The sequence below is a fragment of the Myotis davidii genome, unplaced genomic scaffold (assembly GCF_000327345.1).
Source record: "Myotis davidii unplaced genomic scaffold, ASM32734v1 scaffold324, whole genome shotgun sequence".
Lineage (NCBI taxonomy): Eukaryota > Metazoa > Chordata > Mammalia > Chiroptera > Vespertilionidae > Myotis > Myotis davidii.
This window is the reverse complement of record NW_006295053.1, coordinates 7,247-13,712: the sequence shown is the minus strand read 5'-3', so window position 1 is coordinate 13,712 and position 6,466 is coordinate 7,247. Positions and strand designations below refer to the sequence as shown.

Here is a 6,466-nt window from a genome sequence, read left to right as displayed (position 1 = left end):
ACAGTATTACATCAAACACGCACACCACTACCTCCTTAACCATTTCCTCGTTGTGAACACTTAGGTTTTTTTTCTTCCTTTTTTCTTTTCCTTTTCTCTTTTTATTTGTAATTTTTGGCCAACATAGAGGCACTGGTGAGCCTTTGGTAAACATCCTTCATAGCATCTTTGTCCACGTTCCTGATTCTTTCAAAACAGGTTTCTAGAACTGAAGTTGCAGAACTAAAGGGTATAAACTTTTAAGCTTTTTCTTTTATAAAATAAGCAAAGACATAGCTTTCTTTTGTTTTGTTTTTATTGATTTCAGAGAGGAATGGAGAGGGAGAGAGAGCTAGAAACATCAGTGATGAGAGAGAATCATCGACCGGCTGCATCAAGCCCGCCACCTGGCCATGTGCCCTGACCGGGAATCGAACCGTGACCTCCTGGTTCCTGGGTCGATGCTCAACCACTGAGCCACCCTGGCCAGGCCTCTTAAGCTTTTCTTGATTGCTAATATGAAATTGTATTCCAGGCTTTTTTTAAAAAAAACATATTTTATTGATTTTTTTTACAGAGAGGAATAGAGAGTTAGAAACATTGATCAGCTGCTTCCTGTACACCTCCTACTGAGAATGTGCCCGCAACTAAGGTACATGCCCTTGACCAGAATCGAACCTGGGACCCTTCAGTCCGCAGGCTGACGCTCTATCCACTGAGCCACACCGGTCAGGGCTGTATTCCAGGCTTTATACCAATGAGCTCTCCCACAGCAATAGGGTTTCATCATTGTGGCTCTTACGTATTTATTGGTTGTGAACTGGGGAAGCTGGCAGTTTCCTGTTTATGGTCGATGGCCTAGGTTTCTTGTGGCATATTTTTAGTCTTATATGTATGCAAATAAGGCTGATTAAGTTACTGGGAATAAAGCAATGCAAATAGACACCCTTGGTCACAGGCGGGGTCATTAGAGGTAGACGATTTGATGCACCCTGTCATTACTCCCGGAAAAATAATTTGCAAATGTGGGATGTTGACCCCACATGGATTTTTCCTTTTCTTTGGGTTTCACCCCTAAATCCTGGATGATTCCTTCATTTTTCTTTTCTTTAAAATATACTTTTATTGTTTTTAGAGAAGAAGGGAGAGAAAGAGAGAGAAATATCAGTGATGAGAGAGAATCATTGGTCGGCTGCCTCCTCCATACCCCACTCTGGGGATCGAGCCCTCAACCCAGGCATGTGCCCTTGACTGGAATCAAACCTGGGACCCTTCAGTCCGCAGGCCGACACTCTCCACTGAGCCACACCAGCTAAGGCTGACCTGGATCTTTTGTACTGTGGAGGGAATGAGAGGCCTAGGTCCTGTTCTCTAATATGTTATTGCTTAAAAATTACTTACTAGCCCTGACCGGTTTGGCTCAGTGGATAGAGCGTCGGCCTGCGGACTGAAAGGTCCCAGGTTCGATTCCGGTCAAGGGCATGTACCTTGGTTGCAGGCACATCCCCAGTAGGGGGTGTGCAGGAAGCAGCTGATCGAGGAAAGAAGCTTGAGGCGGTCAGAAGAGAGGGAGCAGGCCTTGTGAGTGCTGGGATGGGAGGGTATTCCACGCAGGGCTACAGGCCTCGCCCACACCAACAACCCTGACGGCATCCCTGGGACCCTGAGTCACCAAGGAAAGGCCCAAATATACTAAATGTGCCTTGGCTGCGGAAGAGAGGAACACATTTTAGAACTTTCAGTAGAATTGGATAACGTAACATCAATGTTGGGGCTTTAAAAATGGTATGCTGCCCAGAGAGTGTGACTCACCTGATGAGCATCAACCTATGAAACCAGGAGATCACGGTTTGATTCCGGTCAGGGGCACATGCCTGGGTTCCAGTATCGATCCCCAGTGGGGAGCGTGCAGGAAGCAGCCAATCAATGGTTCTTTCTCATCATTGATGTTTCTATTTCTCTCTCCCTCTTCCTTCCCGTCTGAAATCAATACAAAGCAAAAAAGAAACTATCACGCTGGGAAAAGAAAAAAAAAAAGATCCAAGTCAGGCCTTCAGGGCACTTACAGTCCCAAACAGCCCAGCAAACCGGAAGTCATGTGGCAGAAAGCAGTTACTTCTTCTGCCCTGGAGATGCTTGAAGACCTAGCAGGAAACAGGAACCAGTGTTCTGGCTGCTGACGATTTTGGCTCTGGGGTGAATAGACTCTCTATTGTGAAAGTGTATTGTGCAAAAAGAGAATGGGGCTTTTTGTGAAGGGAGATAAAGGGTTGTGGGGTGAGAACGGGGAGGGGAGGGGAAGAGGAGGCAGGCCTGGGTGCCATGGGTGGACCTGCACCTGGGTTGCTGTGTCCAGGGCCAGCCTACTTTGGGGGGTGGGGGACGGACGAGAGGGAGGGACTCAGTAAATGTGTATTGTTGGTAAGAACAGATGAATGGATCAGCCTGTAACCTTAGGGATCACTCTCATGAATTTCCTTTAAGGCATTAATGAAGCGCGCTGTCTGCGGGAAAAGGACACGATTGGGCAGCCATGATGATGACCAGGCCAGAGGAGTGAGGTGGGTGTGTGTCTGCGTGCATCTGCTTTAACCACAGGAGGGGCCTGGGTTCCAGTTTGAATGTGGCACCAGCTGAGTGACCCTGGCCACACTCAATCTCTGAGCGCTGCACTCCCTGGAGTCAGCATGTCAAACTCGCCGTTGGCGGGCCGGCTGGGAGTTTGACATGCCTGTCGGTCTAGAGCAGTAGTTCTCAACCTTCCTCATGCCGCGACCCTTTCATACAGTTCTTCATGTGGTGGTGACCCCCAACCATAACATTATTTTCGTTGCTACTTCATCACTGTCATGTTGCTACTGTTATGAATCGTCATGTACATATCTGATAGGCAGGATGCATTTTCATGGTTACACATTGAACATAATTAAAGCATAGTGATTCATCACAAAAACAATATGTAATGATCTATGTGTTTTCCGATGGTCTTAGGCGACCCCTGTGAAAGGGTCGTTTGACCCCCAAAGGGTCGCGACCCACAGGTTGCGAACCGCTGGTCTAGAGAATGGGCTCAGGGCCACCTGTGTTATTGAGGCGATCAAATGAGATAATGCATGTAGGCCCTGGCTGGTTTGGCCCAGTGAATAGAGCATCACCTGTGGAACGAAGGGCCCCGTGTTCGATTCCGATCAAGGGCATGTACCTCGGTCGCAGGTTCCTCCCCGGCCCAGGCCCTAGTCTGGTCGCCTGCAGGAGGCAATCCCATCGGTATTTCTCTCTGTCTTTCCCTCTCTCTCTCTTCCACTCTCCCTAAAAGTCAATGGAAAAAAAGTCTTGCGGTGAGGATTTAAAAAAAAAAAAGACAAATACTGATGAGAAAACAGAATGAAGATGCCATAATGGAGGGAAAGGACAGAGAGAGTCAGTCTTGAACCACATTGAACAATGGGCTACCGGGGTTTCAAAATGAGGAAGCTATTCTTCTTATCCTCAAGCGGCTCATGAGATTTATGTGACCTAAGAATTTAGGTCAGCTTCCTGACACCACAGGAAGGGAAAACTAGATCTAAGTCACTAGGTCTAAGCTATGACGGCTGTAACTTCTGTACCACCTACAGGTGATCAATTTGAGAAAGGAAATGACAGAACTAACTCATTAGAGGAAGGGAGAGGGATAGAGAGTTAGAAACATCGATGAGAGAGAAACATCGATCAGCTGCCTCTTGCACAGTTCCTACTGGGGATGTGCCCGCAACCAAGGTACATGCCCTTGACCGGAATCGAACCTGGGACCCTTCAGTCTGCAGGCCGACGCTCTATCCACTGAACCACACGGTTAGGGCAAAAATATATATATATTTTTAAATGGGTCTTGAAAGAAAAGTGGGAACCCCCTCAGCAAAGCCAAGGGGGGCAGACCTTTGCACAGGGGACAGTATAGGAAGTTCCCTGACCCCTTGGAGCCTTGGTTTCCTGCTGTGAAGACCACCCAGTGAGATAACACAGGCCGAGTGCCTAGGCCCTAGGGTGCTGCCCGGCCTGGAGTGGGTGCTGACAAAAGCCAGTTCTTTGTCCCTCTCTCAAAATCACTTCCTCTTTGAGGCTTCCTTCCTGTTCACTTTTTATCCTGTCCCCCAGCTCCTGGGGACACAGTGACTGTGGCTGGGGCCGTGAGTTACTCAGCCTACTTTCCAGGATCCGCCAAATCGTTTTCAAAAGCGGGTCATATTTTCCGCCCCACAGAAAGCCCCAGTGCACTGGAAACGCAGATGTCATAGGGGCCGCTAGCACATTGTTCACGATATGCTAAAATTAGAAATTCGTATTAGAGATTCATATTAGAGAAATTCATATTGAGAAGTGAAATAAACATTCCCCCAAACGGGCGGTGGCCGGGCGCCTCAGTTGGTTAGAACATCTTCCTAATACACCAAGGTTGCGGGTGCGGCCTGGTCAGGGCACAGCCAAGAATCAAGACAACGGATGCAGCCCTGGCCGGTGTGGCCCAGTGGATAGAGCGTCGGCCTGTGGACCAAAGGGTCCCAGGTTCGATTCCGGTCAAGGGCACCTACCTTGGTTGCAGGCTCCTTCCCAGCACGGGCCCTGATCAGGCCTCATGCAGGAGGCGACCAATCGATGTGTTTCTCTCACATCAATGTTTCTCTCTGTCTTTCCTTCTCCCTTCCACTGTCCCTAAAAATCAATGGAAAAATATCCTCGGGTGAGGATTAAAAACAAACAAACAAAAGAGAAATAATGAATGCATAAATGAGTGGAACAACAAACTGATGTTTCTCTCTTTCCCCCTTCCTCTCTCTCTAAAATCAATAAATAAAAATAATTTTTTAAACTCTCCAAAATAGCTTTTGGGTAAAGGAGGAAATCAGGAACCAGGTATTAATTAAGAAAATAACACAGCCCTGGCCGGTTTGGCTCAATGGATAGAGCATCGGCCTGCGGACTGAAGGGTCCCTGGTTCGATTCTGGTCAAGGGCACATGGCTGCCGGTTGTGGCCTCGATCCCCAGTAGGGGGCGTGCCGAAGGCAGCCGGTCAATGATTCTCTCTCGCCATTGTGTTATTTCTTTCTCCCTCTCCCTTCCTCTCAGAAATCAGTAAAAATATACATATTTTTAAAAAGAAAATAACACAAAGAATTGCACTTATGAAAACCAACAGGACACATGCAAACCTTTACCCAAAAAGTTTTGTAGCTTTTTTAATGGTGTTATTATTCAACCCATAAAAAGTTAAAATATTCATAAAATCATTTAGAAATATTAAAAACAACACCCCAAATAAAGATGAGGAAGGAAGGAATCAGTAAAAAAAAAAACCCAGAAAATAATAAATTAGAAACTAGAAAAACAGTCAAAGTTCCTTGAACTGGTTCCTTTAGTTAAAGCAGGGACTAAGTCATACAATGGACACACGCAATAAAGAAAGAAATAAAACAGAAATGAACCCAACTTAAGGCGAAGTAAATGGTGGCCATCACAAGGGAAATAAGCTAAAAATAGAAAAGGATATTATGTGAAATTGCTGACAAATTTGAAAACGAGTGAAATCGTTTTCTGGGTTTAAAAAAAAAAAACCAAAACGCCTAGAAGTTTCCTCTATTTGAGAAAAATCAGAAGGAGAAAATGCAGACTAGCTCCTCGGGTTTCTGCTCAAATGTTCTCTGGACAGAAACTCTCCTGATTATCTTTTTGCTTTTTTTTTTTTAATTCATCTGAGAGAGAGAAACATCGATTTATGGTTCCACTCATTCATTGATTCTTTTTCTTTTTTTAAATATATTTCTTTATTGATTTCAGAGAGGAAGGGAGAAGGAGAGAGAGATAGAAACATCAATGAGGAGAGAGAATCACTGATCGGCTGCCTCCTGCACTCCCCAGACTGGGGATCGAGCCCACAACCCAGGCATGTGCCCTGACCGGGAATCGAACCCAGGACCCTTCAGTCTGTAGGCTGACGCTCTATCCACAGAGCCACACCAGCTAGGGCAAGAGGGGTGTTCTTGATACACCTATATCAAGAAAGAGGAGAACCTGCCCTAGCTAGCTTTGTTCAATGGATAGAGCATCAGCCCTCTGACTGAAGGGTCCCAGATTCGATTCCCGTCAAGGGCACATGCCCGGGTTGCAGGCTCGGTCCCCCAGTGGGGGGCGTGCAGGAGGCAGCCAATCAATGATTCTCTCTCGTTGATGTTTCTGTCTCTCTCTCTCCCTCTCCCTTCCTCTCTGAAATCAATAAAAATCTATTTTAAAAAAGAGGAAAAGAATACGGTGTAACAGGAAATTCACATAACAGAGAGCCCCGCTGTCACCTCCTGAGATGCTCGGACACCCCCTTTCGATCTCCACTGGCGCCTCCACGTGGTTGTCAGTAATGAAACCTGCTTCTTCTCCAAGCATCAGCCCTCATAACAACTACAGGCAAACCCTAACCGGTTTGGCTCAGTGGATAGAGCATCGGCCTGCGGGCTG

At 46.6% G+C, this 6,466-nt stretch overlaps 1 long non-coding RNA gene across 1 annotated transcript in view; it reads left to right on the top strand.

Annotated features, from left to right (window-relative positions):
• Positions 1-1,982: 1,982 nt before the first annotated feature.
• The window catches only part of LOC107184068, a 6,642-nt gene continuing 2,158 nt past the window's right edge, over positions 1,983-6,466 (top strand). Inside the window, exons 1-2 of the long non-coding RNA XR_001514892.1 lie at positions 1,983-2,175; positions 2,464-2,540. This is a non-coding gene — a long non-coding RNA (uncharacterized LOC107184068). The remainder of the gene's footprint in view (positions 2,176-2,463; positions 2,541-6,466) is intronic.